Source organism: Sarcophilus harrisii, chromosome 5 (assembly GCF_902635505.1).
Source record: "Sarcophilus harrisii chromosome 5, mSarHar1.11, whole genome shotgun sequence".
Taxonomy (NCBI): domain Eukaryota; kingdom Metazoa; phylum Chordata; class Mammalia; order Dasyuromorphia; family Dasyuridae; genus Sarcophilus; species Sarcophilus harrisii.
In genome coordinates, this window is record NC_045430.1 from 90,466,962 (window position 1) to 90,478,128 (window position 11,167).

An 11,167-nucleotide genomic window follows, 5' to 3' on the forward strand; every position below is an offset into this window, starting at 1 on the left:
TTTCTATATTTTTCTTGCTTTCTTTTTTTTAAGCTTGGGTTAATATGGAAATTGGCTTTGTATGACTTTCAATGGGTGGTAAAAAGACTAGAGTAAGGAAGGGAATTTGGAATTCAAAATTTTTTTAAAATAATATAGCTCCTATTTCTGTAGCACTTTAAGGTTAACAAATTGCTTTCCCCAGAAATCTATGAGGTGGGTAGTGTGTTACTGATTCCATTTAAGAGATAAGCAAACTGAAGCTCAAGGAGGATAAGTATCATCCCATGGCTAGTTAAAATTGAGAGTCACATTTCCTGACTTCAAATCCAGTGTTCTTTCCATTCCAGCAGCCTAACATGACGCCTCCCCCAAGAGCTTTTGAATTTTAGTGAGGGACCTTTGAAAAGTACCTTTCCTTGGGAGAAAGATCTTCCTTCTATGACCCCAATCTCTGTGGGTGAAGGAAGACCCTCAAAACAGTTGCCACGTCCTGTTCTACAAACATTTATTCATTTATTCAAAAACATTTTTGAACAGTGAGATAAAATTACTGAACTTTGAGTAATAGATTTGACTCCAATGCACATTAGCTTTGTAGTCCTGGATAAGGATCTCTGAACTTTAGTTTCTTCAACAAAATGAGAAGGATAATTCTCTTCTTAGTCTGCTACCCTCCCACTCCTTTGCTCAGTCCTGGTATGAAGGTAACCTGGGGAAGTTTCAAAAGCTATGTCACTAAGTCAAGGCCATTCCAATAAACTTGTGATAGAAAGTGCCATCTGCATCCAGAGAGAAAACTATGGAGATCAAAGCATAGTATTTTCACCTTTTCTTATTGTTGTTTTTTCTTTCTTGTGTTTTTTTTTCCACTTTTGATCCCATTTTTCTCATGTAGTATGATGAATATGGAAATATGTTTAGAAGAATTGCACATGATTAACCTATATCAGATTGCTTGCTATCTAGGGGAGGGAGGAAGTCCAGGAGAAGGAGAAAATTTTGGAATACAAGGTTTTGCAAAAGTGAATATTGAAAACTATCTTTGGAAAAATAAGATACTATTTTTAAAAGCCAATTTTAAATTTTAAATTAAAATTAAAAAGCTATCCAGTGGAGGGCAAACTCTGAGGGATCCTCAGAAACTAAAAAATAAAACTCTGAGAAGAGATCAGATCATCATAGGATTGTAAGAAAGTCGGAGATCCTCAGTAGAAATCCAGCTATTATCTGTATAATGTTAAGTAATTCACTTAATCCCTATGGTCCTCCTTTTCCCCATTTGTTGGTTGGTTTCCCTGTCTCGAGTCTCTCCCCGCTGTGGTTCATGTTCCGCTCAGTTGTTAAAGCACAAGTCTGACCATGTCTCCTCAATTAATCCTAGAGACTCCCTATCACTTCTAGGATCAAATATAAAACTCTGTGTTTGGCATTCGAAGCTTTTCACAACTTGGCTCCCTTCTACTTTTCCAGTCTCATACATTACTCACCTGTACATCTTCTGCTATCCAGTGCTGTTGGTCTTCCTGCCATCCTCAAACAAGACACTCCCATTTCCCAACTCCAGGCATTTTCATTGGCCTTACTCCACACACAGAATTCCTTGCCTCCTTATCTCTGGCTCTTGACTTCCCTCTCTTTCTTCAGGTCTCAGTTAAAATTCTACTTTCTACAAGAAACCTTTCCCTATTCCCCTTAATTTTGCACTTTCCCTTTGAGATTATCTTGAATCTATTATGTATAACTCGGTTTATGTCCAGAGTCTCTCTATCACTTCTAAAATCAAATAGCAAATCCGGTGTTTGGCATTCAAAGCCTTTCACAATCTGGCTTCCTCCTATTTTTCTATTAGAATCTGACCTCCTGGAGAACAAGGATTATCATTTGCTTAATTTTGGGTCCTCAGAACATAGCACAATGCCTGGCACATAGTAAGGGCTTAATAAATATTTATGGATTACCTGACTGATCTATAAAAATAAGGAGATCAGACTTTATGACCTTTAAAGTCCTTTTATCTCTGGCTCTCTGCTCCTTTATTAATATATATGTGTCACCTGGAGACCAGCCTAACTAAATTTGAAAAGGTTCATCTCTATACTGGCTGTAAAGAGATGCATTTCTCAGCCAATACAACTCATGGAGACCTGCTTAATTAGAGAAGGGTTGTAATCTATATCAGAAAAAGGAAGGTAGATGCAGATGCAATCTTAGATCCTTAGGTAGCAAACCAAATACTAGTATTATAGTGTGAGCTCTTGTTGGTTAAATGTTGTTTCTTGTTCTCAAAGAGGACTTAAATGTCATCATTGTGTTGGAATCAAGTTACAGTGTTTCCAACCATGGCTAATCAGACCAGTACAATCTTAGCAAGCTCTACTATGTGTTGGGCACAAATAGTCCATGTGAACATTTGGAACAGATTCTCTAAATTTGTAATCTATTATTATAACCCTGTGTAATGTACTGAGCACCCAAAGTCCTTTGCTCTTCAAAAATCAAAATGCATTTCCTTTCAGATTATCCATCTCCTATTTCCTATCCTTTTGGGGGGAGCAAGTCACTCACATATCTCTATACCAAGAGTTCTTAACTGGAGCCCCAGGAAACTCTTGAACAAAAATGTACATCGTTATTTTTGCTAACTTTTGGTTTCCTTTGTCATTTTACATATTTTATTTTATATATTTAAAACAATTAGGACAAGAGGACTATAGGCTTTATCAGACTGACAAAGGGGATCATGACACAAGGGAAAAGGCACTTACTAGGTGCCTGCTGTATGCCAAGCTCTTTGCACACATTAAATTTGATCCTTGCAACAACCCTGGAAGGTAAGTGCTATTATGAGTTTCATTTTACAGCTGAGGAAACTGAAGCAATAAAAATTAAGGGTCGCACAGCTAATAAGTATCTGAGACCAGATTTAAACTCAGATATTCCTGATTCTATACTGACTCTATCCAGTGTGTCTCATCATCATCATCATCATCATCATCCAAGTAACATTTATATAGCACTTAGGATGTGCCAAGCACTGTGCTAAATACTTTACAATTTTTTATTTCATTTTATCCTCATAGCAACCCTGGGAAGTAGATGCTATTATTTTACCAATGTAGAAATAAGGAAACTGAGGCAAACAGATAAGTGACTTGCCCAAGATGACACAGCTAGCAAGTTTCTGAAGCTACCTTTGAACTCGGATGTTCCGGCACTCTGTACCACTTAACTAAGAATCCCTGTGGTATAACAAAAGTGTACCAGTCATCAAATGTCTGCTCAAAATTTAAGGACACAGAGTGTCAAAGTATCATTTCTTTGGAGAAACTGTCAATTAACTCAAGCATCAATACACACACTCCCTCCTTCCTCCTTGGCTCATAAATTTATTCTTAGTGCTGACTGAGAAGGAGGATATAAAGAAAAACTTCCTAATAATTATAGCTGACCCAGCGTAGGATGAACTAGCACATAGTAAGTACCCTACCTCTGGACATCTTTGAATAGAGCTTAGATATCAACTTTGGGGTAGATCTTTAACACATAGCTCTCCAAAAATGCATGATACACTTTTACATTTTATCCACATTATTAACATTTTCTGCATCACTTTCTTAAGTCCAGACAATTGACAAAGCAATAAACTAAGTTCTAATTTGTAACATTTATTGATTCCCAAGATGTAAAAATTTTCATGCTGAAAATTTAACAATTGGCTCTGGCAAGCCAACATTATTGGTGGGCAATATGGTGTTCAATAGAAGGAGTCTATATTTCAGATAATGTTGAATTGGAGCTCTTGAAGCTGAAGAGTGTGAATATGATAGAAAAGATAACTAGCACCTTTGAAAAGGTGGAGAATGACAGGGGAGAAGCAGTAGAGGATTAAAAAAACCCACTAACCAAATGTTTCTAACTGTTGAAAAAGAAAATGCTGCATTATCCTAGGCAAGTTACTTAAGTTCTGTCTGCCTCAGTTTTCTCAATTGTAAAATGAGGATCATAAAAGTATCTGCCTCCCAAGACTGTTGCAAAGTTCAAATGTAATATGTGCAAAGAGCTTAACAAACAGTAGGAACTTAATAAATTCCTTTCCCCTCCTGTCATGGCCCTCTTTGGCAGTCTGATGAAGCCTATGGACCTATTCTCATAATCATTTTTAAATACATAAAATAAAACACACAGGATTACAAAGGAAGCTAAAAGTTAGTGAAAATAATGATGTATATTTTTGCCCAAGAGTTTATGGATTCCCTGCAAGTGTTTATTGAGTATCTACTGTGCAATTAAGCACTGTGGAGGGAATGAAATAGGATCATAAGGTGACACCTGCCTCCAAGAAACTGTAGTCTGGCAAAGAGTGTGCAGGAACCTCTCCTGTCTCTACTGTGGGGACTCCTTTCTCATCATCATCCCCTATGCTATCTTTACCCTTCTCCCCTCTCCTCCTTCCCACATAGCACAAGGAATGTCCCCTCCAATGTCCTCAGTTAGGGGTCATTTAGCTTCTGTTTGCATACATTCCGGAACAAAAGAATTTTTCTTTTTCTTCTTTTTCTTCTTTTTCTCCTTCCTTTTTTCTCCTCCTTCCTTCTTTCTTTTCTTCTTTTCCTTTCTTCCTTCTTTTTTTCTTTTCTTCTTCTTTTTCTTCTTTTTTCTCCTACTTCATTCTTGTTCTTCTTCCTCCCCCCCCCTCCTCCTTTCTTCTCCTTCTCTCTCCTTTTCTCTCCTCTCTTCCAATCCCTCCTGTCTTTTGAGACATGGTTATCCTGTCTCACCCAGGCTGGAAGTGAAGCACAAGCTTGACCCTACTGATATACTCCATTTCTGCAGTAAGCCAGTTTGCCTTTCTTTGGCAGCCTGGTCACCTCTTTTTCAACCCACCTCAATTCCCCTTGGTCTCAAAAGTATTATTATTGTTGTTGTTGTTGCCAGACATCCTACCATAGCTCAGAACCCCCAAATTCAAGTGATCCAGTAAATTTAGCACCCCTTAGTAATTAGCAGGGATTACAGACATGCATTACCATGCCATCCACCCCTTTTTGTTGTTCAACAATTTCAGTTTTGTCCAACTCTTAGTGACTCCATTTGGAGGTTTTGTTGGCAAACATACTGGAGTGGTTTGCTGTTGCCTTCTCCAGGTTATTTTATAGATAAAAAAAACTGAGGCAAACAGCTTTAAGGTATTTGCCTAGACTCATACAGCTAGTAAGTATCTACGGCTGGATTTGAACTCAAGTCAGGAAGACACCAGCCAAGCTCAGCTCTCTATCCACTATACCATCTAGCTGCTGCCCAGGTTTTCCTAACTCAGAAGTCAGCTCTCTAGCCTTTGCCTCTAGACTTTCAGGAAACTAGGAAAGACAAGAAGCATCAGTCTTGGTACCTGTATGTTTTCCTCACCTCCCCCAAAATTCTGGTTTTGTAGGGCATGAGGAGTGGCAAGGAGCAAGGAATATGAAGGCAAATAAGAGAAAACAGGGAAAGAGATCTTCAACTTTCTCCCCTCTGTCCCAGGTAGACCAACTGGGTCACATTCCATTGTGAGAAGGTCATTCTCTGGGCAATATCCCTGTGATTCAGCCTGTCTGCCTTACTGCCTCGCATCCTTTTTTCAGACTGCAACTGGTAGCCCAAGAGTTCCTAGGATCACTAGGAAGCAATTTACTAAGATAGGAGTTCAGATTGATGTAAAGGGATAGGTGGAAGAAAAAGAGAAGGGAGTCAACCTTAAAAATCATAAGTTCAGAAGATTTGTAGTTGTAAAAGACTTGAGATAACATCTCATTTTAAAGAGAAAAAATGAGAAGCCCAGAGAGAATTAAAACCATTCCTAAAATGAGACAGGAAGAAGTGAGTAGCAGCAGCAGTAGTAGCAGATTTGAACCCATTTCTCACAGTAAAACCAAAACACCAATAGGCACATAGGTAGGATTATAAGAGCAAACATTTAAAGATGGAAGAAAATTTAGGAATTATTTAGGCCAGACCCCTCACTTTACATGAATAAAAACAAGGGTTAGTGGTAAACAGAGTACATGTTTAACAAGAGGGTTTCCAGAAAAGAAAAGAGGGAGGGGGAAAAAAGGAAGCATGGCACACTTTTAACCCTAACATTCATTATTAACATTTTCTCCGTCACCTTTTCCAGTCTTTAGCAATCAACAAAACAATAAATTAAGCCCTGATTTATAGCATTTGCCGACGTGTATATGCTCACACTGAAAATTTAACAGTAGGTCTTTTGAACAGGTTTGAGCTGGCTCCAGCATAACTCCAGGTCATAACACAGGCTAGCAGGTTTTAGTGTTGTAAGAAAACCAATTAAGTGAGACTCTAGTTCAGGGTTTCTTCACCTCAGGTAAGGGGACTGTGGAGAGATTTCAGAGGTTCTATGAACTTGGATGAGGGGAAAAAACCTTTCAACTTTAACCAACCTCTAATTAAAACAGCATTTCCTTCAGTTATGACAGTAGGAGACAAAGCATAATCCTGAAAAGTCCATCCAAAGGTTTCTCTGGACTGCCAAAGGCAGAGGTGACAAACACACAGACATACACACACACACACACACACACACACACACACAGAGTTAAGAATTCCTCCTCATCCAACAATTTGATTTCACAGATGAGAAAACCAAGATCCAGTGAATTGTATAGCTAGTTCTTAGTACTCTCTCCATGATAAAATATTATAAGAAATTCCTCATTATAAAAAATTCATTGGCATCCATGACCCATGCTCCACGTGCCCCTTTGGGGTTTCTGGGGGTCTCTAGAGGCTGTTTGCAGCTCTATCATTTTCTTCTCCAGCTTATTTTACAGATGAGGAACTGAGGCAAACAGGGCTAAGAGACTTGCCCAGGATCACACAGCTAGTAAGTGTCTCTGAGGTCAGATTTGAACTCACAAAGAGGAGCCTTCTTGACTCCTCTTCAGGGGTGACTGAATCATTCAGTTAAGCTGGCCAGATTCTGGGTTGTAAAAATCTTCAGAGAGCTTCTGCTGGGCACAGATCAGAGCTCTCTGACTCCTTGGATGTCTCTAGAAGTGGGCATCCCAGTAGCAGAAGCTCTCAGACCAATGGGGCAGAATTACCCTTTCACCACCCTTCTCTCAGCTATTCCCCCCAGAGACCCATATTGGAAGTGAGGTTATAGGCCCCTTTGGCAACCTGGTAAAACTTACAGAGCCATTCTCAAAGTGTTTTTAAATAATCAGAGAAAACTGCTATAATTCAGTTAGTGAAAATAAAGATGTCAGTTTTTTCCCATATTAATTCAGACTCCCTAAAATCTGTTCCCAGGCTCTTTGAAGTTCCCTGAACCCCAAATAAAAAAACCTACTCTATGGTAACCTGCTTCCAGCTTCCCAAAAAAAGCATCTGTGAGTATGTGTCTGTGTCCCTGTATTTGTGTCTATGTGAGTGTCGTGTGTGTCTGTGTCTATGTGTTGTATGTGTGTGTCTGTGTATATGGGTATGTGTCTATATTTTGCTATCTGTATGTATGCCTGTGTCTGTGTCTGTGTGTATCTGTGCATGTCTGGGTATGTGCCCATGTATCTATATTTGTGCATGTCTGTGTGTATGTATATCTGTATCTATGTCTATGTCTGGGTGTCTGGATGTGTATGTACGTGGATATATATATATATATATATATATATATATATATGTATTTGTGTGTCTCTCTGTGTCTGTATGTATTATGTATTATATATGTTTGTATGTGTGTGTCTATAAATGTCTCTGTCTATCTTTATGCATGTAATGTGTGTTTGTATATGTCTTCTGTGTCTGTGTGTATATCTATTTGTGTGTCTATGTGTGTGTCTGTGTATGTCTATATGTTCTATATGTATGTCTTTATGTGTGTGAGTATGTCTCTGTGTATCTCTGGGTGTCTGTATTTTTGTATCCTTTATTATGTAAGTGTGTGTGTATGTGTGTGTATATGAGTGGGTGTCTGTGTGTATATCTGTATATGTATGTCTCTGTGTGCTTCTAAGTGTATGTCTGTGTGTATCCATGTATGTCTGTGTATGTCTCTGTGTTCTGGATGTGTGTGAGTGTATGTGTGTCTATATGTGTCTCAGTGTGTCTTGGGTGTGTGTCTTGGTGTGTGAGTATGTGTCTATGTCTGTGCATGTGTCTATGTGTGTATGTGTCTGTGTCTGTGTGCCTATGTGTGTGTGTGTGTCTGTGTGTTGTGTCTTGGTGTGTGAGTATGTGTCTGTATGTGTCTGTGTCTGTGCATGTGTCTATGTGTGTATGTGTCTGTGTCCGTGTGTCTGTGTGTGTATCTGTGTCTGTGTGTGTGTGTGTGTGTGTGTGTGTGTGTTGGAGGATGTGTCTGAACTACCTATTTGTGCTTTTTTTGAGGGGTGGGGCATTCAGTCTGTATGGGGGGCTTCAGAAGGGCACATGTACCTAAACTCCAAAGAGCAAAGAAGACAAGGGGCACTTAGCCTATATACATCCTCTTCTTTAAGACCCAGCTCTTTCCTTCTTCCCCTTCTCCAGCCTCCACCCTCTCTTGAGTTCCAGATCAGTCATTCTTGAGAAGGGAGCACTCCCTGCTGGTTATACTGCTCCATACTCTCCCTCTTCTGGACTACAAGGAGACCTGCATAATAGCTCAGAAGGAAACCTGGAAGCCTTCAATCATGGCTAGGATTAAGTGGGAAGTCCCTGTGGCCTGGAATTTGGTGAGGGAGGAGGGCTGGCCTTTTGTTTTGTTTCATTTTTTTTGGTCTGGTTTAAAGTCTCAAATCAAGAGTCCTTTTGTTCTAATGTCTCTTCCCAATCCTAAGGTAAGTAAAGATATGAGGAAGACATTCAGGTACAATGTGGGAATGTCTTTTTTAAAGTTAAACTACTTTCTGTTCCCACTTCTTCCCCTCTCTCCCCCTGAAGGAAATTGAGGAGAAACAGACAATCTGTCTGGAGACACTAAGCAAATGGAAAATAGGGAAGCAAGAACTTTGTTCCCAAATCCCCCCATTCCTTCCCCAAGTTCAGGGGCAGATTTGCAAAAATATATACTAGCTCACTGGAAGCAAGCTTTTTCAAATTATCCCAAATGGTTTATTGATTGGAAATTTAAGAGGGAAGGAAGGAAAGAGGGAGGGAGGAAGGAAGGGAGGGAAGAAGGAAGGAAAGAGGAAGGGAGGGAGGAAGGAAGGAAGGAAGGAAGGAAGGAAGGAAGGAAGGAAGGAAGGAAGGAAGGAAGGAAGGAAGGAAGGAAGACCCAGACCTGTTTTCCCTTTATCTTCCTCTCTGCCCTTCCCAATATAATCCCCTTTTCCCCCAAGTACCACTCCTTAAGATGTCAAAAATTTGGCACTCCCCAGACCCCAAAGCCATCAGCAAGCTGCGTCAAGAAGCACCCCGACCCATGGCTCCCACACAAGCCTAATAAGGACTTGATTTCATTCAAGGGATTTCATTCAGAATGTGAATATGGATAATAGAATAATGAGGCCTTCTCCGCTCCCCAAGGGAATTCAAGTACACTCTTGTATGTATAAGTACATGCAAATTATATACATATCTAGATATAAATAGAGACGCATAAGATCCATGAGAGCTATCTTTTCTAACTGTGGCTCCCCCAGTAGTTAGAAAGTGGTAGGTAAATATATATATATATATATATAGAGAGAGAGAGAGAGAGAGAGAGAGAGAGACAATAGATTGATAGATGATAGGCAGATAGAAATAGATGATACATATAGAGCTAGATGAAAAGTAGGTGATAGATCATGTATTAATAAATATCAAGCACTTTGCTAAACTAAGCATACACACATAAGATAGTTTCTGCCCTCAAGTGTATATTCCAATGAAAGAAATCTAGAAAGGAAAGAGATCAAAACATTCTACATCATATGGAGATGGCAGGACTTGGGGGGCCTTATTTCCAACAAAATAAGACAAAATTCTTACCAATCAGAGCCTAGTTTTTTTTATTTAAATGAGTTATTAAGTGAATTATAATGAGTGGATTCCATAGATAGATAGATAAACAGATAGATATAGACAGACGGGTGATTGGATAGATAGATATAGACAGACGGGTGGATGGATAGATAAATAGATAGATGGATGGATGGATGAATAAATGGATGAATGGATAAATGGATGGCTATAGGTATAGATATCTGGGTATTAAACACATTTATGAATCCAATAACACATGAGTACAAGAACAGACCTACACAGACTTGCAGCTGCTCAGTCATTTTCCTCACTAATCACTAACCACAGGCAAACATGCCCATACACACACATCCATTTCCATACTGTACACATGTGTGCATGTAAACAGTTCTATTATTGCTCCTCTGCATTTCTCTGCTTTATTTAGTTTTTTAACTATCCTTGTTGTGACCATGAACATACACACTCCTAAAAGGCTTTAAGCTAGTCACTTGAGTCAAATGAGATAATATCTATAAAGCCCTGAACATAGTGCTTGGCACACTTGGCATTTAATAAATGCACATTCCCTTTCCCTGGCTGTGATGTAGTAGAAACCTTTCTAGATCTTGAAGCTCATGAAGACATGGGTTCAAGTCTTATCACTGACATGTAGCCTGGCTGTGTGATCCTCAGATAAATCACAATCTCTTGATGCTCAGGGGAGCTCTCTGCCACTACAAGTTGCAGAGCATTGATAGAGGCAATTTCCTCACCAGGTTATTCCTTTTATAGTGAAATCTTACCTAGCCCTGACCTGATAACATGTTACACTGGCCTCGAGGCCAGTGGGATGCAGTAGTTTATGCAATATCAAAATGACAAATGATAAATCTGGGATTTGAATCCATGAATCCTGATTCTAGACACCAAGTCCTTTCAACTACCGCAAGATGCTTAGCGTCATTTCTCCCCAAAATGCCTCATCCTACTCCAATCATTCATATTGCTAGAATAAGAGAAGTATCTAATTTATAAACTGCTGGGTCAGAAATCAGACCTGAGTTCAAATTTTGCCTCAGATATTTACAGTGTGGTGCGCCTGACCAAGTCCCTTCACTTCGCTCAACTTCCTTATCTATAAAATGGGTAGAATAATAACATATCTATTTTATAAACCTGAAAGTTATTAATAATGTAATTGTGTTGGTTATATTAGTCATGATAATTATCTAAATTAATTTAATTATATTAATTG